Here is a 24987-nt window from a genome sequence, read left to right on the forward strand (position 1 = left end):
AAGGCATCAGGTTGCCTGAGGGGGTATTCTCTTTCAGCCAAAGGGGACAGGGCTTTGTAGACCAGGAGTTCAACCAGAGGGACACTCTCTCCTCTCTTTCCCCCTGGCTGAGAAGCTTGCACTGACTAATTAGCTAAGATCACTATTGCCAAGGATGAAACCCAAACAGGAAGTCGCATTGGAGGCTATATCATCTGAAGCAACTGTGATGGAAGGGGTTGGAAAGAAACTTCCATTAGAGACAAATAGCCATAGATTTACATCTGGAAAGGACTTAGAGGGTCATCTGGTCCAACCCTCTTATTTTACAGATGAGGAAATTGAGACACAGAAAATTAAGTGATTTGCTTAATGTTACAAGACAGTAAGTGGTAGTACAAGACCTCAAACCTGCGTCTGTGGACTCCAGGATTTGTTGGATGTTACCATATTGCCTCTGTGATTATGGCGAGAGGGGTAACTACTGTAAAACAGACTGGTCTGTTTTGTGGGTCAAAGCCAAGGCCAGAAAGAGAATAAGCAAAGAACACAGTTAGGTATAGATGAGAGAAAGGATAAGTCTTTGGCTAACTCTCAGTTTACTTCTGAGAAGAAATGATCTTTTCATACAGACATACGTTGGAGTCATTGTTTTCAAGACCAATGCAATAAACTGAGTATCTCCATAAATTGAGTCACAGGATATTTTTGGTTTCCCAAAGTATACAAAAGTTATGTTTATATTATATTATAGTCTATTAAGTGTAGGATAGTATTCTGTCTAAAAAATAACAATGTACGTGTCTTAATTTTAAAAATTAGGCAGTCATTTTTTTAGTCATGTTGGACTCTTCATATCTCCTTTTTGGGTTTCCTTGGCAAAGAAAACTGAAGTGATTTTACTTTACTGCTAAAAAAACGCTGACCATCATCTGAGCCTTCAGCAAGTTGTAATCTTTTCACTCAGGGAGGCTCTCATGTTGATGGCTACTGACTGATCAAGTTGGGAGTTGCTGAAGGCTGGGGCAGCTGGGGCAATTTCTCAAAATAAGACAACAGTTAAGTTTGCCATATTGACTCTTCCCCTCATTTGGACATTGAGAAGTCATTGGAGGGTTATTAACTGGCTAATCTCAGGGAATAGGGAGGGCCAAGGAAAGGGAGAGAGCCTGGACTGGCTGCTCAGTGGGACAGTGAGAACAAATAGAACATTTATCAGTTAAGTGGGCCCTCTTCTATGGGTGTGGTTTGCGGCACCCCTTAATGTTTACAGCAGTAACATCAAAGATCACTGGTCACAGACCACCGTAACAGATATAATAATAATAATAATGAAAAAATTTGAAACATTGTGAGAGTTACCAAAATATGAAGGAGACCTCATGAGAGCACTTGTTGGAAAAATGGCACCCAAAGTCTTGTTCAATGCAGGGTCGCTATAAACCCTCAATATGTAAAACAAAAATGTCATATCTGTGTGGCACAATAAAGGGAAGCACAATGACAAGAGCCATGCCTGTCATTCAGTGTCCTGGGGCCAATAAAACCTCCCCTCTTAGAACCAACCCTTCAACCCTTTGTGCTGCTTCTTTATTGGACTCAGGAAATACTATGCATTATAGTTATTTTTGCTACTGTCTCATCCCTCTGTTAGACGGAAGACAAGGGCCCTCAGATAGCTCAGCAGTTAGAGCAGTGGGTCTGGAGTCAGGAAGACCTGAGTACAAATCCAGTACAGACATATATTAGCTCTGTGATTCTGGGCAAATCACTTAACCTCTATTTCCTCTCTTGTAAAATGGGGCTAATAATAGCACCTGCCTCCCACAGTTGTTGTGAGTATGAAATAATTTGTAAAGTGTTTAGCAGAGCAGTAGACACACTGTAAGTGCTATGTAAATGCTAGCTATTATTATTGGAAGGCAAGGACTTGGTCTTTTATAAACTTTGCATTTTCTCCAGTCTTGTCCAGTATTTTGCATTCAGTAGGCATGTAATGTATATTGATTTGAACTGAATTGAAGAGAGTGTAGCGTGGGGGCAACTAGGTAGCACTGTGGCTAGAACTCCAGGTCTGGAGTTGGGAGAACCTGCATTTAAATATGGCTTCAGACAACTACCTAGCTATGTGACCCTGGATGAGTCACTTTATCCCAGTTGCATAGAACAGATACTAGGTGAGAAAGTAAGAGGGAGGGAGAGAGAAAGGGGGAGAGAGAGAGAGGGAGGGAGAGAGAGAGACAGACAGACAGACGAGAGAGAGAGAGAGAGAGAGAGAGAGAGAGAGAGAGAGAGAGAGAGAGAGAGAGAGAGAGAGACATAGAGACAGGGAGACAGAGAGAGAGAGAGACAGACAGAGACGGAGACAGAGACAGAGAGACAGAGACAGAGAGAGACAGAGTGTGTGTAGAAGAGCTATCCATTGTCTTGCCCCAACACTCAATTTCTCCTTGTTCCGTGACAACCTTTAATTGCAGTCCTCTAGTTCTAACAAGTGTTTTGTAAATGTAAGATCTGATTGTATGTTTATAAGCCTCCAACTTTTATTTTATTTTTGAAAGAATTACCTGGAAGGAATCATTTCCTTCTCCCAGCAGGGTTCTCCTCGAGTTCCGTCCCAACTGGTTGCTTGCTGAAGCAGAGAAGGGTTCCTACCCACCCCCCTATTGCTCTGAACTCGGTGCCTTACTGTAATTTGCCATTTCTTCTGTATAGCTTTGATAACAGGTGAGATGACCCTGCTTCAGACTAATCATTTGCAGTGGCAGACCTATTTTTCACCGCAACTTACAAGAAATGGCTATTTTCCCCCTGTCTGCCTCTGTAGCTGTGTCTGAACAGGATCCTAGTGTGAGGGGATGCATCAAACTCTCCTACTTCACAGATCGGGAGATACTTCAAAAAGCTGAGCATTCATTCAGGAGATGAGAGAGTGGAAAAGGTATAAAGCCATATCTTCCTTTTGCTCCAGTGATTGAAGCAGTCAGTTATCCAGACAAAGAGACCTTAATGGCAGTGCTCTTCATAACCACTACGATCCATCATCTACTCCCCCTCACATCACTCTATTCTTCCAAGAAAGCAGATCCTCTTCCCCTCCTAATTCTAAACTCCTCTACTTTTTGTCCACTTTCCACTTTGTCCTACTGTTTCACTTAGATAACAGCATTCTAGATTTAAATCTGGAAGGAGCCTAAAGAGGTATTGAATCCAATCACCTTCATCTTAGAGGGAAGAACATTGAGCTATATAGACATTTTTTTAAATTGTTTTTTCTCCTTAATTAGATGTAGAAATATTTTCAACATTTGCTTTCTGATAATTTATGATCCAAACACTTTCTCTCTTCCTCCCTCTTTCCGAGACAGCAAGTAATCAGATATAAATTATTACTGTGCTATTTATTATTTGTCATATTGTGAAAGACACATATTGCACATTCAAGAAAAAACTCATGAAGGAAATAAAATGAAGAAGGTATGCTTTGATTTGCATTTGGACTCCATTAGTTCCTCTATGGTGGTGGACAGCATTTTTCATCATGAGTCCCTTCGGTTTGTCTTGGATCCTTATATTGCTGATGTCATTTATATCATGTTAAGTCATTTACACTTGATTGTACTAGCTTGCTATTACAGCCTTCTCCTTTTCCTGCTCACTTCACTTTGCATCAGTTCATGTAAGTCTTTCTAGTTTTTCTGAAATTTTCCTGTTAATCATTTCTTAGGGTACAGTAGTATTCCATTACAACCACTGTGATATATAGACATTAAGTGACTTGCCCAGGGTCACACAATAAGTATGGGGAAGCATTTGAACTTAGGTCTTCCAGATTACACTTCCAACATCCTCTCCTCTCCATGGATTGTTTCTCAAGTCTGCTTAAAGTAGTTATGTCGGGCACATTTTCTGCCTTCCTGAAGATAGACATATGGTATCATGCTTTGTCCTTATTAGTAAAAATAGCATGCGCATAGGAGGAAGAGGCAACCTGGTACAGTGGAAAAGGAGTCAGTCTTGGAGTTGGGGAGATCCAAGTTCAAATCTTGTCATTGGCATATACTAGTTATATGACCATGAGAAAGTCTCAGCCTCTGAGTGGTCCAGGCATCTCTCTAATATTATGTTACAGATCAATTGTTCTTCTTCAATGGTGGAAGCAGTTTATACACTGAGAGTTTCCATGCTCATATAAATCACAGATCTTGACCTGAAAACTCCCCAGCGAAGCAAAAATGTAGTAAGGGAATTAACTGAGAGTTTGGGAAAGTACAGTCAGTTCTGCTAAAGCATGTGTTTGGAAAACAGGCATTTGTTACAACACAATTCATATATTAAGGAACATTTTGATCATGACCTGAATTTCTGAATTTCAAGTTTACTTTCTGAATTTTAAGTTTGCCTCTGTGAAATGTCTTCCTCAAGAAATATCATAAATGCAGAAAATGGAAGCCCTTTACAATCACTCACAAGATGCAACTTCTGATGCCCACTTCCACAATTAAGCTTCAGATCTCTGTCCAGGTAAAGTGCCATATTGTGTGTACTCTGTGAGCTTCCCTACCCCCACCCTGTCCCTAACCTCCAACCACCAGGAGTGTAGCCAGAAGCCCACTGCAGCAGCCACTATTATTGTAGAATTTGTGTGTTTCTAAACCATTGAACATATATAAAACTGTGTCACTGCTTTTATTAGGAGTTTATCTTTTTTCTTTATGTGTCACTGATGAAGATTTTTAGTGTTGTACCTTAAGCCTCATTATTGCACAATTTTGGGAAATATGTCCCATTATAGCCAAACTATCAGTACCTTGATTATGCTGACCTTTACTTGTAAAGTAGGGAGTAATAATACTTGGCTCACTTAGTTTGTAGTGTAAAGGTGGGGTCAAAAGGACCTACCCAACTTGGGCTTTCATACCATAACTATCTGAGAACACATTTCAATATATCATTTATTGATTTCTTGGATGAAGTACTAAAATACCTTCAAACTGGAATGATTTTGCATAAGAATTATATTCATATAGAACAAGGAAACTTGGCCATACACTTGAGATCATCTAGAAATAATCAAATATTTGATTTTTGAAATTTAAGTCAATGTGTCATTTTTGCTGACCTCCCTAAGAAGGAACTAAGAAGGGTAATAAGGGAAGGAAAAAGCATTGCCTAGAGGAGGATATTGTGAGCTTTGAAAAGTTTGGGGGACCTTGGATTTCCCATATTCTTATCTGTATCCTGACTGTATCTCTGAGCAGCTGGTGGCACTGTGTGTATCAAGAAAAAATGATAGACAATGATTTGATGTGCTTATGGAGTGACTCCATGAAAGGAAGAAAAATACTTTTAGCAATCAGAGGCTATATGAACCAGCCCTTTGACATGTACTCTAGTTTTAGTCCAATATTCCCTGGACTCTATATCCTAAGGGAAAGTGTCATAGACTTTTTTCAGTCACATTCAGAAATAATTTTTGACAATTGTTTTTTGACATTTTAGGATTAAGATTTTATCCCTCCTGATCTACGAGAAAGAACACTCTCCACATTCAGAGGAAACACTGTGGGAGTAGAAACACAGAAGAAAAACAACTGCTTGATTACTTGTGTCGAGGGGGTATGACTGGGGATGGAGACTCTAAATTAACATCCTAATGAAAACACCAACAACATGGAAATAGGTTCTGATGAAGGACACATGTAAAACCCAGTGGAATTGTGTGTTCACTACAGAAAGGATGGGTGGAGGTGAGGGAGGGAAAGAATATGATTCTTGTAATCAAAGAATAATGTTCTAAATTGACTAAATAAAAATTTAAAAAACAACAAAAGAAGATTTTCTCCCTCCTTCCCTTTCCCCACTCCTCAAGGTGTAAATAGTCTGATATAAATTATGCCAGTGCTTTCATGCAATACATATTTCCATGTTGTTCATGTCATGATAGAAGACACATCACACCTGTGGGAAAAAAAGACCCCTACCCCCTTATACTTGATTGGATTTTAGTGATAGTTATAGGTTTAAGATATTCAGTTTTATGATTCTAAAGTGATTAGTATAAATTCCATTATAATCTTAATATAATCATTAAAATTCATAATTTTACAAGGATTTTTAACTAAAGCATAAAAACTGCTTCTAACGGGATATCTAACCCCTCCCTAAGATTACATTTCCCTTTATCATAAGATGCTGATTATCTGGATCTCATGTCCAAACATGGCACAAACATCACACCCCTTTTCCTGTTTGGAAATAGTCATCTCTTCCCCCAGATCATATGAGAGAGCGGTAACAGTCACTTTGTTGTGAGGGTGAAGAGATGTACCCCTGGGGTTCAGGAAGAATACCTTTTTTTAAACCCTTACCTTCCATCTTGGAGTCAATACTGTGTATTGGCTCCAAGGCAGAAGAGTGGGAAGGGCTAGGCAATGGGGGTTAAGTGACTTGCCCAGGGTCACACAGCTGGGAAGTATCTGAGGCCAGATCTAGGCCTGGCTCTCAATTCACTGAGCTACCCAGCTGTCCCCCAGAAAGGATATCTTTTGCAAGAATGCAAGACTCCAAAACTTAGCTTGAAAATAAAAAGAAAAATTTATTAATTTAGAGAGTAATGTTGAGAATGGCCAAGAGGATGGTACAGGTGGAACAGCAAGATGGAAGGCTGCTCCTTGGGAGGAGAGCATGGATGGAAAGGCTATCCCCCTGGGAGGACAGCACGGATGGAAAAGCTGTCCCCCAGACGACATCAGTTTTGGGGATTTTATACTCTTTACAACAGATGCTGTATCATGGTATGGACGTGAGTCTAAAGTGTTAAACCTTCACGCATTCAGTTAGGGGTTTGGTTATCTGACTGGGGTCTGCCTGGAGACATAGGGAATGACCCTCATAAAAGATTCTTTGGTTTTAGGGAACAGACAGATGTCTGAGATGTAGCCTGATAGGATCGAGGTGTAGCCTGGAGGTGCATCTCTCTGTCTATCTTAAATCTAAAGGAAGATCAAAGGAGGACACTCATCTCGGGGTCCTAGAGGGGTCATTGGATGTGTTAGGCTCAGAGTCTTGAGGATGTAAGGGAGCAAAGGAACTTCACTGATAATGGTTTGCCTGAGCTTCTGGGGGTACAATGCCCATTTCAACTTGACTAAGTCCTTAGTCAAAGGATTAATATGGTCTTTCCCAAATGAACTAACCAATCAGCTTTGTATTTGGATAACTGTTTCTAAAATAAGGTCTATATGATGTTATGTCTTGTGATCTTGTATGGAAGTATTCAGTTTGTTATAAAAACCAGGTCTCAGCCTCTGGGAGGGGTCTCTTGCCGGGATCCAACAATGTAATACATGCAAGAGAATGCTTTTTTTGGAGGACTTGGCCCTCTTCTGATAAAATCTATCTTTCTACCTTGACTTGAAGAAATTTGGCTTTTTGACTTTATTTACCTAAATTGTCTACATGGAGTCTGGGGGGGTTCTATTTCACAACACAGCTAAAATAATAATGATTGAAATAAAGTGGAAGATGGTATGCTTTGATCTGCAATCAGACTCCAACACTTCCTTTTTTGACTGTGAATAGCATTTTTCATCATGAATCCCTTCTGAATATCTTGGGAACTGTATTAGGCGATTATTTTAAGTGGGAGATGATAATTCCAAGATCAGATCTGCCAATCTCCTCCCTCCTCCTTCTTTCCTCCCTTCCCCACTTCCTGTTCTATCTCCCTCTTCCCTCCCCCCTTTAGTTAATTCTTCTGTTGATAGCACTGAGGTCAGCTCAAAGTGCGTATCTTGGTATACCAAGCAAAGCACTTTCTCTTTTTTCTAAGTTTAAGTAAAGGGGGTTTATTTGGGAGAAGGGGAAAGGTAAGAAGTTGAAGGGAGAGAGTGTTTCGGGTTTCCCTAATACTAAAACAATTCCCAAGTTGGAGGATGGTGGAATAGAGTTCAGATTTGGGAAAATAGCCAACATGTTTGAAGATTCAGGGAGAAACCAGAGAGCAGGACTTTTCTGCCCTTCCTCCTTTCTGTCCCAAGAACAAGACACCAAGTTTCTCAGTTTGTCTTCTCAGCTTGTTCCTTCTTAATGGTCCTTCCTGATTACCATTCTAATTATAAGGTTCTTCTTGATTGACAGTTCAGCAAGCCTGACTTCTCCAGCTCTGCTGCAGATTTTTCCCATTTTCTCTCCTCCACAACATTACAGAACTTATTTGGCTGTTGATTGTTTAGTCCTTCATAGTTGATGATTGTATGAAATTTCTGTTACTCTATACTTTGTTCTCCTGGTTCTGCTCACTTCACTTTGCTTCAGTTCATATAAATCCAGGTATTTTTTTCATTATTCAAAACCTGTTTCCATGTTGTTCATATTTGCAATAGAGTTATCTTTTTTCCCATCAAAATCCTAATCATATCCCCATCAAAATATGTGATGGAGCATATGTTTCTCTTTTGCATTTCTCCTCTCACAGTTTTTTGTCTGTATGTGGATAGTGTTCTTTCTCATAAGTTCCTCTGGATTGTCCTGGATCATTGCATTGCTGCTAGTAGAAAATTTTATTACAATTGATTTGCCACAATGTGTCAGTTTCTGTGTACAACATTCTCCTGGTTCTGCTCCTTTCACTCTGCATCAATTCCTGGAGGTCTTTCCAGTTCACATAGAAATCCTCCAGTTCATCACTCCTTTCAGTACAATAGTATTCCATAACCATCAGATACCACAATTTGTTCAGTCATCTCCCAATCAGTGGTGTAAAGATTAAAATTTAGGGGAGACTGAGGCAGGTAGAAATTAGTTTCTCTCTGCAAGGAGTATTCTATTTTTAGAGGTTTATTAAAGGTTAAAGATTAAAGAAAATACAGGATAAGGAAAAACACGTGCTTAGGCCATAGGCCTAGACAAGATAACCTCACATCATGGAAGAGCCACGTCTGCTCCAAAATGGAAGTCCAAAAAGAGAGACAAAAGCCTTTGCAATCAGCTTAAATCCCTTCTCAATCTTGCCCACCTCAGACTTCCATGAGATTACAAAGCATTTTGGGGAAGTGGAGCAAAGGCTTGTGGGGATTGAAGTCCAGAGTTCAAGTGTATTTTTTACATACCCCCATTTGATCGTTTGAAAAAAATTAATTTTCTTTTCCAAAGGATCATGAAAATATAATCAATTTAAAGATTACAATAATTTGAGGATAAGAGAAAAAAAAAGAACAAAACCAATAACTGCTGGACGAATTGACAAAAAGCCAGTTAGGGGGCAGTCCCCTTTGGCATGAAAGTATACATACAAATAAATGTTCAATCAACCACACCCAAAGTTCATTTTTGTGCACTTGTGGTCTGGGGGCTTCTTCATGGTGGCTTCTCCAACAGTTCAGTTTCTGGATTCAGAGACATAGCATCTTCTTTACCTAAAATTCTTCTCAAAAGGAATTTAAACTTTGCAATTTAAATAATGATATTTTTTACATTCCCCCCGTTAAGAGGGTGATTTAAAAACAGGATCACTTATGGATGCATGGCTGAGGTATGAGGTATATGAATCAATTGGCAAGAGATATTAAAAAGATATCAGAAAAATCCAAATAAAAAAATTTCTGGATGAAAATATAGACTATCAAAGTCTTATGTGTAAAAATTCCAAGTAAAAGAAAAATAAATCTATAATAGGTCCTTGAATCAGGGCCCAATTAAAATGATCTAAACAATGATGCATTTACCCAGTCAATAGACAGGACTAGAGAAAGTTACCACACTATGAGAGGCAGAAAAAGGAGCAGATTATAGGAGCCAAGTTTGGGAATACTCGTCTGTGAGTATCTTCAGAGTGAGTGTGGACACAAGGAAAGCCTATGTCTAACAATGTTAAACACAGTAACCTCGAGTCTTCACACTAGGTGTAAGACCTTTGTATTGGCCTAGAAGTGCATCAATCCATCCTGGATTGGCTTTTCTTTGGCTCTGTGGAAATGGCTCTGTTGTATATATCTTGTCCTGGAATCAGACAGAATCATTAAGCAACGTCCCATAATTTATTTAAATAATTAGTGGCATCATTTTTATAGTCACAAGCTTTTTATGGCATGCATTAGCAAATGTATCTTACACTTATAGTACTGAAAAATCAAAAAGTTAAAGAAAATCTTAATGCTGGTGACATGTGCTTCAAATATAAAAAGGAGAGAAAAAAAACCTGAAAAAGTATATTGCACATGCAAGAAAAATATAATAATAAAAGAGCTTTAAAAATAAAAATGTAGCTTATAATCATCGACACTCTGTGTCAGCTAAGAAAATATAGAATGCAAGGCTTTCTCACCAAAAATGAGATCCATTTCCTCTTAATATCTGGCCATGATCACTGTGAGTAGAAGGCAAATGAATTGAACAAGGTTAACAATTTTTCATTTTTAAAAATACAGTAGTACAAATATGTAGGTATCAAAATCCCCCAAATTCTCAATAGCCCAATTAATTACAATAGCAAACAAACACACTTTCATATTTCACATAAGTTGCTGTATGACATTTTTTAAAACCTATGAATTGATGGATATTTGTCACAAGTTTTTACAAACGTAGCAATCTTTCAACCTTGGTATTTAAACATATTTTTAAACAAAGTAAAACTCATCTTGGGTTAAGAATATAATCAAGAAATCTATATATCATTCTGGTGCAAGTTAAGTAGTGAGCTAAAGAGTATAAATAAAAGATGCTTCTTTTTTGGAGGCCTTTTAAGGATACAAATGCTCTGAGATTAACTGCCCAGCTTCCATTCACATATTTAGAAATGCGGGAAGGTTGGGGGTTATAAAATGTATTTCACTTCACCTACTGTAATGGGCCTTACCTCATGGTAGGGGCAGGCAACAATGATCAGAGATTGCTAAAAAAAATTACAAAAATCATATTTAAAAAACCCTTAAAATCAGTTGAAATATTTAGCATATTAAATTTTCCAAGGTTGTTATAGCAATTGTAACCAATTCTGAAGTCCATCCTTTTTTTCCTTATATGGGCTTTTTCCAGCACAGTTATAGGGGAAAAACAACAGAATTTAACAGTAGTTAACTCAGTATATTTAAATAAATTCAATCAACCTTCAGTGTAACAGAGTAATATTCAATCCAGTAATATATGAATTTAACATCACAAAGTTAAATCTTAAACCAAGCAAATATCAAAATGCAATAGAAATACAGAGATTTGTATAAACCATTGGAGTCTGAAATGCCTTAAAATTTATAACCTCCAGTCTTTTCAAAGTTCTTTGGGTGTGTTTTTTTGGTTGTTGTTGTTGTTTGTTGTTTTTAATTATCCATTTAGATGCCTATTGTCCGAAGGCATAGTGGTAAGGGCTAAGCAATGGGGTCTGAGTGATCTGCTCGGGGCCACACAGCTGGGAAGTATCTGAGGCCAGATTTTAACCCAGGACCGCATGTCTGTAGGCCTGGCTATCAGTTCCCTGAGCCACCCATTTGCCCCTTCAAAGTTGAATCTTTGGACTGATTCTTTCTTCTGGCACGCAGGTGAAATCAATGAAATTACCAGAACAGTCAAAAGGTATCCTTTTAAACAGCCCATTGCTTTTTAAGTTTCTGTTTGAAAAGTCTGTTTCTTCTCTCTCCCTTTCTCTCTCTCCCCTGCTCTGATACCTCCTCCTGCCCCAGTCCACGTGGAGCCCAGGCCGCCCACGTGGAGCCAATACCCCCTCCTCCCCATTTTGTTACCAGCCAAGGATCTGGGTTTGCTGGGCATGCAGGTCACCAGGTGATTGCAATCTTGGTTGAATCAGGATTGCTAGGGTGGGCAGGGCCAGGGCCGGGCCAGAGCCAGAGCGCAGACAAGCAGGGCAGAGTGGAGTGGGCAGCCAGGGTGGGCAGTCCAAAGCAGATGGCAGCGGCAGGCAGGCCGGCAGAGCAAGGCAGCCAGGGGCCAGGATTGCAGGCAGGAACAGAGAAGTGGCCGGCCGGCTGAGCCGGGTGGGGGAGCTATGTAATGGCTGGAACGGGCAGCTTTGCAAGGGTAAAAAAAAAAAACCTCAGCCAGAGAAATGTGGCTCAAAAAAAAATTTCTAGGCACTAGATATTAAAAGCTGAACTAAAGATCAGAAAAGAAATCAGAAGATTGAGATATTTTGTTTTCCTGAAGTGGTTATGCCAACTGTAAAGATTAAAATTTAGGGGAGACTGAGGCAGGTAGAAATTAGTTTCTCTCTGCAAGGAATATTCTATTTTTAGAGGTTTATTAAAGGTTAAAGATTAAAGAAAATACAGGATGAGAAAAAACACGTGCCTAGGCCATAGGCCTAGACAAGACCTCACCTACATTATGGAAAGAGCCACGTCTGCTCCAAAATGGAAGTCCAAAAAGAGAGACAAAAGCCTTTGCAATCAGCTTAAATCCCTTCTCGATCTTGCCCACCTCAGAATTCCATGAGATTACAAAGCATTTTGGGGAACTGGAGCAAGGGCTTGTGGGGATTGAAGTCCAGAGTTCAAGTGTATTTTTTACAGTGTACACCCCCTCATTTTCCAATTTTATGCCACCAAAAAGAACATAGCTAACAATACTTTTGTATAAGTATTTTCCCCTATTATCTCTTTGGGGTACAAACCTAGCAGTGGTATTACTGGATCAAAGGGCAAGCATTCTTTTAAAGCCCTTTGTGCATAATTCCAAATAGCCCCCCAGAACGGTTGGACCAATTCACAACTCCATCAGCAGTGTATAAGAATCCCATTTTTTGCCACATGTTCTCCAACATTTATCATTTTCCTTTGCTTCTATATTGGCCAGTCTGCTATATGTAAGGTGATACATCAGAGTTTTTTGTTTTTTTTTTGGTAATACTCTAATCAGGATTATTAAGATTATAAATTAGTTTCTTTGCTAAAGGTGTTCTATTTTTATGAGGTTTATTAAAGATTAAGAAATAAAGAAAGTACAAAATAAGAAAGCATGTGCAACCTACATTTTGCTGACTAGGTAGAGAGATGCCTGTCCCTAGAAGCGGAAGCTGAGAGAGAGAGAGAGGGAAAGAGTAGATGGAGAGCCCCTTTAAATAATAATTTGTGATCTCACACTTTGGGAGATTAGAGAGAATTCTGGGATCTAGCAAGGACTTCTGGGGATTGAAGTCTGGTGTTCAAATCTCCATTTTACAGGAGGCATTTAGAAGACTTTTTCATGTGATTGCCGATAGTTTTGATTTCTTCATGTGAAAACTGCCAATTCATGTCTCTTGACCATTTTGTCAATTGGGGAATGGCTTGATTTTTTTGTAAATTTGACTTAGTTCTTTATATATTTGAGAAAGTAAAACTTTGTCAGAGAATTTTGTTATAAAAATGTTTTCCTAGTTTGTTGTTTTCCTTCTAATTTTGGTCACATTTGTTTTGTTTGCACAAAACCTTTTAATCTGATGTAATCAAAGTCATTCATTTTACATTTTGTAATGTTCTCTATCTCTTGCTTGGTCTTAAAATCTTTCCTATCCCACTGATTTGACAGGTATATTATTCTATGTTCACATAATTTATTTATGATTTCATTCTTTGTATTTAAGTCATTTAGCCATTTTCAATTTATCTTGATATAGAATATAAGATATTGATCTAAGCCTAATTTTTTCCATACTGTTTTCCAATTTTCCCAGCAGTTTTTGTCAAATAGTGAGTTCCCAAAAGCTGGGATCTTTGGGTTTATTGAACACTAGATTGCTGAGGTAATTTACCCCTAGTCTATTCCATTGATTCACCCTTCTATCTCTAGCCAGTACCATATTGTTTTGATGACAATTGCTTTATAGTACATTTTAAGATCTGGTACTTCTAGGCTCCCATTTTTCACATTGTTTTCATTATTTCTAGTGATATTCTTTTTTTTTAACCCATACCTTCCATCTTGGAATCAATACTGTTTATTGGTTCCAAGGCAGAAGAGTGGTAAGGGCTAGGCAATGGGGGTTAAATGACTTGCCCAGGGTCACACAGCTAGGAAGTTTCTGAGTCCAGATTTGAACCTAGGACCTCCTGCCTCCAGGCCTGGATCTCACTCCACTGAGCTACCCAACTGCCCCCTGCCCATTGATATTCTTGATCTTCTTCCAGATGAACTTTGTTATAATATTTTCTCAATAAAAAAGTTTTTTTCCTTAATTTCATAGGTATGGCACTGAATAAATAGATTAATTTGGGTAGGATTGTCATTTTTATTATAACTCATCATACCTATAAGCAACTAATGTTTTTCCAATTATTTAGATCTATTTTTAATTATGTGAAAAGTGTTTTATAGTTATGTTCATATAATTCCTTTTTATCTTGGCAGATAGATTCCTAAATATTTTATATTGCCTAGAGTGATTTTAAATGGAGTTTCTCTTTATAACTCCTGCTGCTGAATTTTGTTGGAAATATACAGAAATGCTGATGATTTATGTGGGTTTATCTTGTACCTTGAAACTTTACTAAACTTGTTAATTATTTCTACTAGCCTTTTAGTTGATTTTCTAGGATTCACTAAGTATGCCATCTTATCAGCTGCAAAGAATCATAGTTTAGTTCCCTCACTGCCTACTTTAATCCTTTCAATTTCTTTTTCTTCTCTATTTGATATTGCTAGCATTTCTGGTACAATATTAAATAATAGAGGTCATAATGGGCATCCTTGCTTCATTCCTGATCTTATTGGGAAGGCTTCTAACTTGTTCCCATTATAAATGATATTTGCCTATGTTTTATATATATATATATATGTACATATATATATATACACGTATATATATATATATATATATATATCTATTATTTTGAGGAATGGTCTATCTATTCCTATGCTTTCTATTGTTTTCAATGGGAATGGGTATTGTATTTTGTCAAAGGCTTTTTCTGCATCTATTAAGATAATCATGTAATTTCTGTTCATTTGGTTATTGATATGGTCAATTATGTGGATGGTTTTCCTAATTTCCTAATATTAAAACATCCTTACATTCCTGGTATGAATCCCATCTGGCAATAGTGAATAATCCTTGTGATAACTTACTGTAGTCTTTTTGTTAGTATTTTATTTAAGATTTTTTCAACTGTGTTTATTAAGGACATTGGTCTTTAGTTTTCTTCTGTTTTTGGTCTACCTGGCTTTGGAATCAACAACATATTTGTGTCATAGAAAGAATTTTGGAAAACTTCTTTGCTTACTTTGTCAAATAATTTGTATAATATTGTGATTAGTTGTTCTTTAAATGATTGATAGAGTTTGCTTGTGAATCCATCTGGCATGGGAATTTTTTCTTAGAAAGTTTGTTCAATTTCTTTTTCTGAAATGGGATTATTTAAGTATTCTTTTCCTCTTTTGTTATTCTAGGCAATTTATATTTTTGTAAATATTCACCCATTTCACCTAGATTGTCATATCCACTGCCATGTAATTGAGCAAAATTGTTCTTAATAATTACTTTAATTTCCTCTTCATTAGAGGTGAGACCACTCTTTTATCTTTGATAGTTAATTTGCTTCTCTTCTTTATTTTTTATTAGATTAACCAGTACTTTATCTATTTTATGTTTTTTTTTACAGTACCAGCTCCTAGTCTCATTTATTAGTTCAATAGTTCTTTTACTTTCAATTTTATTAATTTCTCCTTTAATTCTTCCAATTTCTTTTTTATCTGGGGATTATTAATTTGTTTTTTTCTAATTCTTTAAGTTGTAAGTACAATTCATTGATCTCCTCCATCTCAATTTTGTTGCTATAGGTACTCATAGAAATATATTTTCCACTGAGTACTGCTTTGGCTGTATCCCATAGTTTTTGATATGTTGTCTCCTCATTGTCATTCTCTTTAATGGATTCTGTAATTGTTTCTATGATTTATTTTTTGATCCACAAGTTTTGAAGAATTAGATTATTTAGCTTCCAATTAATTTTAAATTTGCCTTTCCATAGATCTTTGTTAATTATAATTTTATCACATTATCATGTGAAAAAGTTGCATTTATTATTTCTGCTTTTGATCTTTGTATATGTACCATGTATTGCTGAGAAAAAGGTATATTCCTTTTTATCCATTTTCAGTTTTCTCCAGATATCTATTAACTATTTTTTTCTAGCATTTCATTCACTTCCCTTACTTCTTTATTATTTATTTTTCATTTCAATTTATCTAGTTCTGAGAGGAGAAGGTTGATATCTGCCACTAGTATGGTCTTTCTATCTATTTCCTCCTTGATCTCCTTTAGTTTTCCTTTAGAAATCTAGATGCTATACTATTTGCTACATAAATATTTAGTAATGATATTACTTCATTCTTTATAATACCCTTGTAAAGATTAAATTTAACTCTCCACTGATTGTGAAAATGAAATTAATTAATTCTCCCTTGATTGAGAAAATTCAATTAATTCCCCTGACCATTTTTAGATTTAATCACCAAAAGTGTAAACACCCTACTTAAAAATTGAGTGGGAAATCTGCCCATTTTTAGATTTAATCACAAAAGGTATAAACACCCCATTCACTCTTGAGTGGGGGAGGTCTGTGACCCATGTGTGCAATAATGGGTGACAAATTAGAATTAAACTGACTGCCCCTGGGCAGTCCTAAAGCAAACCTTCAACTGTGATTGGTAGACATAAAATTAGGAGAATACACAGGAAATGATGCAAAAGAAAGTGTCTTTACAAGGGAGTTACAACTTCCTGAGTTCAGTTCTACTTGGAGTTCTACTTGGAGTTGAACTTCCTGTGAGAGGGAGTTCTTCATTTTTTGGAATTGAGAGTAGAGAAGAAATCTCCTGACTGGACCTGAGACCCAGTTCCTGGTGAGACTGTTCTTAAATCTCTTCCTTTGGACTGATAGGTGGTAATTGAAAAAGGCTAACTCCTTTCCAGGATTTTCTGAAGAAACTAACCTCAGGAGAGACCTACCTCTTGAGAGAGACTTCCCCAGGTCATCAGCTTTGCCAAGGCTAAGGACTAACTCTCCCTGCCCGGGGCTGGGAATAAATTGTTTAGTGCTTAGACTAGATATCTTTCCCTAACATCTCTCTGATTTTCTTACTTCACTCTTTCTATATTTTGTAAATAAATTGTAAACAAATCTCTTTGGAATAAATTAAATCCCTGTTGACTCTATTTTAAATATAATCCAGTCCAACCTTTTTATAATAAAGTGTATAATAAATAACCCTTTCCTCCCCCTTATACCCTTTAGCAAAATGTAATTTCCTTCCTTATCTCTTTTAATCAGATCAATTTCTACTTTAGCTTTGTCTGGTATCATGCATGATTGCTACATCTGCTTTTTTTAACTTTAGGTGGTGCATAATAAATTCTGCTCCAGCCTTTTACCTTGAATCTGTGTGTCACCCTGCCTCCAATGTGTTTCTTGTAAACAGCATATAGTAGGATTCTGGTTTTTAAACCACTTTGCTGTTCACTTCTATTTTATGTATGAGTTCATCCCATTCACATTCAGCATTATGATTACTGTGTATTTCCCTCTATCAAATTATCTCTTTTAAATACTGTTCTCTCTGTTCCTCCTCACCAGTAGTTTGCTTTTTTGTCACCCCCTGTGAATCTTAAAATTTCTCAGACTTGTGAATCTTAAAAATTCTCAGACTTTAACTTAGAACATTTGGTTAGGACCATTTCCCATTTTAAAACAATGAAGGGACTTTGGTCAGGAAGGTGAGAACTCTAACATTACTCCACCCATATTTAGGCATACTTTAGGGGAAGATAAAGTTGTAAGCTCCTTACTGAACAATGAAAAGTACTTAACTCATACTTATAGTGAGGCAAAAACCCTTAAGCTGGGTCTATTTTTAGATCTAGTACAAAGAGGTGCTGAGTACCTATGAAGGTCAATTAATCACTAAAAGTTCAAGCAAGCTTAGAAAGAGGTGTGAAGTTTTAGTCCACCCAGAGAAGTTGAGAACTAAAGAAGATGTGAATTAAGAATGGTCAGTCCTGTGAAAATGTCTACTGTGACTGGTAGATGTGAAAACTTAGGGGAGGTGACATAGGATAAAATTCTTTTTAAAAGGAGGTCAGAAGGCCTCTAAACTGTTGGTCTCTCTCTCGGTGGCTGAAAATATTTCAGCCTAGAAAGCTGAACTGGAGGGTGTCTCTGAACACTAGAGTTTTGCTTGGAAAGATCTTGTGGTGAGTGATTAAAGACTGACTGATTTCTCTCTTAAGGCTCAAGCCTAGGCCATGTTGGCCTAGGCCCTTCATACTATATTTCTCTTATTCTCTCTCCCTTTCCTTAATTCCTCATTTGTATTAATTAAAATCTCTATAAAACCCTGCCGACTTGGGTATATTTAATATCTGGGAATTTTCCCATGGCGACCACTTTATTTTTTATTTAACTCAAGACACTGTCTTGAAACCATATTTTCGTGGTCACAGTTTAAGACAACCACTCTTTTGTCTGTAACACCCCCCAACTCCCCCTCACTCCAGTTGCCTCTCTCTTCTTCGCTTTTCTTATTCTCCTTCTACTTCTCTGTGAGGTAAGATAGAATTTTACACCCCACTGAGTAGGGTGAGATAGAATTCTATACTCCACTGAGTATACTTGTTTTACCCTCTCTGAGCCAATTATGATGAGAGTTAAGTTAAAGCATTGCCCATCGTCACCACCCTTATCCTCCCTTCTCTATAACAATTTTTCATGCCTCTTTATGTTATATAATTTATCCCATTCTATCTATTCCTTCTCTTTTCTCTCAGCCCTTGATTGATTTTTACATGTCATTCATATGCAAACATATTATATCATTCATATATATCATTCCCTATTACATTTATATATACATCCTATCATCATATATCATCATTGTAAGGGGGGAAATTAGTTTATTTTATAAAAAGGTTGGACTGGATTATATTTCAAATAGTGTCACCAGGAATTTAATTTATCTCAAAGAGATTTACTTACAATTTATTAACAAAATATAGGAAGAATGAAGTAGGAAATCTGAGAGAGGATAGAGAAAGATATCTAGCCTAAGCACTAAGTAATTTACTCCCAGCCCCTGGATCAACTGGGGCAGGGAGAGTTAGTTCTTAGCTAGCCTTGGTCTTTGTAGCCAAGGACCTGGGGATACAGGGAGCCTCTCTCAAGAGGATAGGTCTTTAGTTTCTTTAGAAAAATACATCAGTTAAGAGTCAGCTTTTCAGGAACCACATGTCAGTCCAAAGGAAGAGACTTAAAAAGAGTCTCAGCAGGAACAGGGCATCAGGTCCAGTCAGCAGATTCTTCTTCAGTCTCCACTCCAAGTAGAACTCCAAGTAGAACTGAACTCAGGAAGTTGTAACTCCCTTTTAAGGACACCTCCCCTAATTTTATGTCTACCAATCACAGTTGAAACTTTGCATTAGGACTGCCCAGGGACAGTCAGTTTAATTTTGATTCATCACCCACTATTGCACACGTAGGTTACAGACCTCCCCCACTCAAGTGTGAATGGGGTATTTATACATTTGGTGATTAAATCTAAAATGGGCAGATCTCGCTATTCAACTTTTAAGTAGGGTGTTTACACTTTTAGTGACTAAATATAAAAATAGGCAAGTGTTACAATTTAATCTTTACAATAAGGGGAGAGTTAACTAATTTCATTTTCACAATCAGGGAAGAGTTAAATCTAATCTTCACATCATATACACCATATCATCATAATCAGCAAGTTACTTCTCCACCCTCTTTCTGAGTAAATTCCTTCTATCTTCTTTACCACTAAGAGTAATTTTTGAGAATTTCAGAAATTCTTTTTCCATGTAGACATATAAACATTTTGACCTTAATGAGTCCCTTAAATTTTCTCTTTCTTATTTACTTTTTTGGGATTCTTTTGTGTCTCGTGTTTGGACTTCAATTTTTTTGTTTAGGCCTGGCTTATTCCTCAGGAATGCTTGGAAATCTTCTCTCTTATTGAATGTCCATTTTCCCCCCTGAAAGAATATATTCAGTTTTGCTGGATAAGTGACTCTGGGTTGTAAACCCAAATCTTTTGCCTTCCTGAATATCATATTCCATGCCTTTTGATCATCTAATGTAGAAGCTACTAGGTCCTGTGTGTTCCTGATTGTTTCTCCACAGTATTTGAATGATTTCTTTCTGACTGTTTGAAGTATTTTTTCCTTGGCTTGGTGGTTCTTGAATTTAACTATTATATTCTTGGAGGTTGTCATTTGAGGATTTCTTTCTGGAGGTGATCAGTGAATTCATTCAATTTCAATTTTATTTTCTTGTTCAAGGATCTCTGGGCAGTTATCTTTGATAATTTCTTGTAATATGATGTCCAAGGTCTTTTCTTGTTTGTGGCTTTCAGGTAGTCCAATAATTCTCAAATTGTCTCTCCTAGATCTATTTTCTAGGTCAGTTGTTTTATTAATAAGATATTTCATGTTTTCCTCTGTTTTTTCGTTCCTTTGATTCTGCTTTATTGTTTCTTGATTTCTCATGAAATCATTAGTTTCTCCCTAATGAATAGAGACGAAAAAACATTAAATAGGATACTAGCAAAAAGACTCCAGCACGTCATCACAAGGGTCATCCACTATGACCAGGCAGGATTCATACCAGGAATGCAAGGATGGTTCAATATTAGGAAAACCATCCACATAATTGACAATATTAACAAGCAAACTGACAAAAATCACATGATTGTCTCAATAGATGCCGAAAAAGCCTTTGATAAAATACAACAACCATTCCTATTGAAAACACTAGAAAGTATAGGAATAGAAGGGCCTTTCCTAAAAATAAAAAACAGTATGTATCTAAAACCATCAGCAAACATCACCTGCAATGGGGATAAACTAGAAGCCTTTCCAATAAGATCAGGAGTAAAACAAGGATGCCCATTATCACCTCTATTATTTAACACTGTACTAGAAACACTAGCAGTAGCAATTAGAGAAGAAAAAACATTGACGGTATTAAAATTGGCAATGAGGATACCAAGCTATCACTCTTTGCAGATGATATGATTGTTTACTTAAGGAATCCTAGAGAATCAACCAAAAAGTTACTTGAAATAATCAACAACTTTAGCAAAGTTGCAGGATACAAAATAAACTCGCATAAGTCATCAGCATTTCTATATATCTCTAATCCATTTCAGCAGCAAGAATTAGAAAGAGAAATACCATTCAAAATCACCCTAGACAATATAAAATACTAAGGAATCTATCTGCCGAGACAAACACAGGAACTTTATGAACTCAACTACAAAACACTTTCCACACAGCTAAAACTAGATCTAAACAATTGGAAAAACATTGATTGCTAATGGGTGGGATGAGCTAACATAATAAAAATGACAATCCTACCCAAATTAATTTACTTATTTAGTGCCATACCCATTGAACTACCAAAAGACTTCTTTACTGAATTAGAAAAAACCGTAACTAAGTTCATTTGGAAGAACAAAAGATCAAGGATATCCAGGGAAATCATGAAAAAAAATGCAAAGGAAGGAGGACTTGCAGTCCCAGATCTCAAACTATACTATAAAGCACTGGTTAACAAAACAATTTGGTACTGGCTAAGAGATAGAAAGGATGATCAGTGGAATAGACTTGGCGTAAATGATCTCAGCAAGACAGTCTATGACAAATCCATAGACCCCAGCTTTTGGGACAAAAATCCACTATTTGTTAAAAACTGCTGGGAAAATTGGAAGACAGTGTGGGAGAGATTAGGTTTGGATCAACACCTCAAACTCCACACCAAGATAATTTCAGAATGGGTGAATGACTTGAACATAAAGAAGGAAACTATAAGTAAATTAGGTGAACACAGAATAGTATACATGTCAGACCTTTGGGAAGGGAAAGACTTTAAAACCAAGCAAGACTTAGAAAGAGTCACAAACTGTGAAATAAATAATTTTGATTACATCAAATTAAAAAGTTTTTGTACAAACAAAACCAATGTAACCAAAATTAGAAGGGAAGCAACAAATTGGGAAACAATCTTCTTAACAAAAACCTCTGACAAAGGTCTAATTACTCAAATTTATAAAGAGCTAAAGCAATTGTACAAAAAATCAAGCCATTCTCCACTTGATAAATGGGCAAGGGAAATGAATAGGCAGTTTTCAGCTAAAGAAATCAAAACTATTAATAAGCACGTGAAAAAGTGTTCTAAATCTCTGATAATCAGAGAGATGCAAATCAAAACAACTGAGGTATCACCTCACACCTAGCAGATTGGCTAACTTGACAGAGAAGGAAAGTAATGAATGTTGGAGTGGATGTGGCAAAGTTGGACATTAATGCATTGCTGGTGGAGTTGTGGAATGATCCAACCATTTTGGAGGGCAATTTGGAACTATGCCCAAAGGGTGATAAAAGAATGTCTCCCCTTTGATTCAGCCATAGCTGAATCATACTGGGTTTGTACCCCAAAGAGACAATAAGTAAAAAGATTTGTACAAGAATATTCATAGCTGCACTCTTTGTGGTGGCAAGAAACTGGAAAATGAGGGGATGCCCTTCAATTGGAGAATGGCTGAACAAATTGTGGTATATGTTGGTGATGAAATACTATTGTGCTAAAAGGAATAATAAAGTGGAGGAATTCCATGAAGACTGGCACAACCTCCAGGAGGTGATGCAGAGCGAAAGGAGCAGAACCAGGAAAACATTGTACACAGAGACTGATACACTGTGGTACCATCGAACGTAATGGACTTCTCCATTAGTGTCAATGTCCCTGAACAACCTGCAGGGACCAAGGAGAAAAAAAACACTACCCACAAGCAGAGGACAAATGGTGGGAGTAAAAACACAGAGGAAGGACAACAGCTTGACTACAGGGGTGGAGGGGATATGATCAAGGAGAAACTCTGAATGAACACCCTACTAAGGAAACCAAAAGCATGGAAATGAGCTCCAGTTGAGGACACATGTGATACCCAGAGGAATCACGCATCACCAATGGGAGGGGTGAAGGGGGGGGGGAAGGTGATCTCTGTTTCTAATGAATAAAGTTTGAAAATGACCAAATAAAATAATGTTGAAAAAAAAGGCTGCTTCAAAAGCCATTCTCACTATGAAGCCTTCCTTTATGTCCTCCAGGCAGTAACTTCTGTTTCAGTCTTTGTAAGTACATTGTTCTGTAACTATTATGAATTTATAAATGATTTGGGATTATAGTTATCTGTGTATAGTGTCAACATGGAATTTAGGAATCCCAAACTTGTGGCCTAGTGGGATCTGATGAACCCCAATTTTAGATTTAGCTTGTAGATTGGAGACCCCTAAAGCTTGTCCTAGTTCCCTGTTCCTATGGAATCTACCCCGAAGAGAAATGATAATCCTGGTTGGGTGAGATAAGCATATGCTAAGGACATTCTTTGTTTTAGGTAGTCTCCCCTATTGTATTAGAACCTTTCTCAGAAAGGTCAGACCTGGGCAGGAACCATCCTTTAGTATCCATTGTAAGCAGCCCCTTCTCTTGCACCCTAGCTTCTAGCTATGATTGTATCTTGTCAGTGTAGTTTGAACACTCCCATTTTTCTTGTAGCCATAGTGATGTCAATCACCTTTCCCTGCCCCTTGGATTTCCCAAAGGGTATATAGGTTCCCCAAGTTCTTTTGTTCCCCAGAGTCCATCCTGAGTCGTGGCACTCCCAGGGGCTAGTGACCAGGGCGTCTTGACTCTGTGCAGTCTCGGGAAGCAGCTCTGTTGTCAGCTCTGTTGTCGCACTTAATAGTGCTAACCCCTTTTCCCTTGATTAAAGAGTGATTTTGACTATTTAATAGTTCTGCGCTTTTTCTACTTGACAATAGGTAGGCAAAAAATATTAGACTGCAGAACCTGGCTTCAAGAAAACCTGAGTTCATATGGGCTTCAGACACTAATTATATGACTCTGGGCAAGTCACTTAACCTAATTTGCCTCAGTTTCCTCATCTGTCAAATGAGCTGGAGAAGGAAATAACAACCATTCCAGTATCTTTGTGAAGAAAACCCAATTGGAGTTATGAGGAGTGAAAAAAATGATTGCATAAAAACAACATGAAGGGAAAATTTTATCTCATGTAAACTCAATTTCTCTTTCAGAGCTAGCATAGTGCTCTGGACACAGTTGAAACTTAATAATACTAATCTATTGAATTGAATCTCTCTACCACTACCACTAATCTATACCCATAATACATACTTGTGAATGCTCTTTTTTCCCTCTTTAAGGTACCATAAATTTATTTGCATGCATTTTGTAACTTGAGTAGAATACAAACGTGGGTAGAATGCCTTCCTTGAGGGCAGGGATTATTTCATTTGTCTTTGTATCCCCCAGTACCAAGCACAATGCTCTGTATATTGTAGGCATTTCATACGTTTTTGTTGGATGAAATTGAATTCCTCTAATGTCAATGGCTACCTAAACTTTTTTTTAATATAACACAAGGCCAATCAACAACAGTTTTTAATTATTTGTATTTATGTGCCCAACTGTTCTAACAAACAAACATGGAAACAGAAGTACTTAGAATGTCATTCTCAGGTGATTCAGCACAAAGAAGAAGAGCAGAAGGATCCTTTGGTCCTGGGGGAATTTCATTGTCAGTAGGCACACCACAAAGGATAGTAGGATCATGGATTCAGTCATAGAGGGGAAGCCGGCCATCCCTTAGCCCAACAGAGATTAAAGGAAAATGCAGATAATGGAAGAGGAAAAACAAAGCCATGTCACTCAAAAGGGGAAGGGCATCATGCCCATTGGTAGAGTGGGCTTCCAGAAAACAATAGCATAAAGCACAGGGATAACAGTCACTATAAGAATAATTATTGCTACTATCACTACTACTACTACCACTACTATTACTAGTACTACTACTACCACTAGTACCACCACTACTACCACCATTACTACTACCACTAGTACCACAACTACTACCACCATTACTACTACCACTAGTACCACAACTACTACCACCATTACTACTACCACTAGTACCACTACT

The sequence above is a fragment of the Monodelphis domestica genome, chromosome 8, assembly GCF_027887165.1.
Source record: "Monodelphis domestica isolate mMonDom1 chromosome 8, mMonDom1.pri, whole genome shotgun sequence".
Taxonomy (NCBI): domain Eukaryota; kingdom Metazoa; phylum Chordata; class Mammalia; order Didelphimorphia; family Didelphidae; genus Monodelphis; species Monodelphis domestica.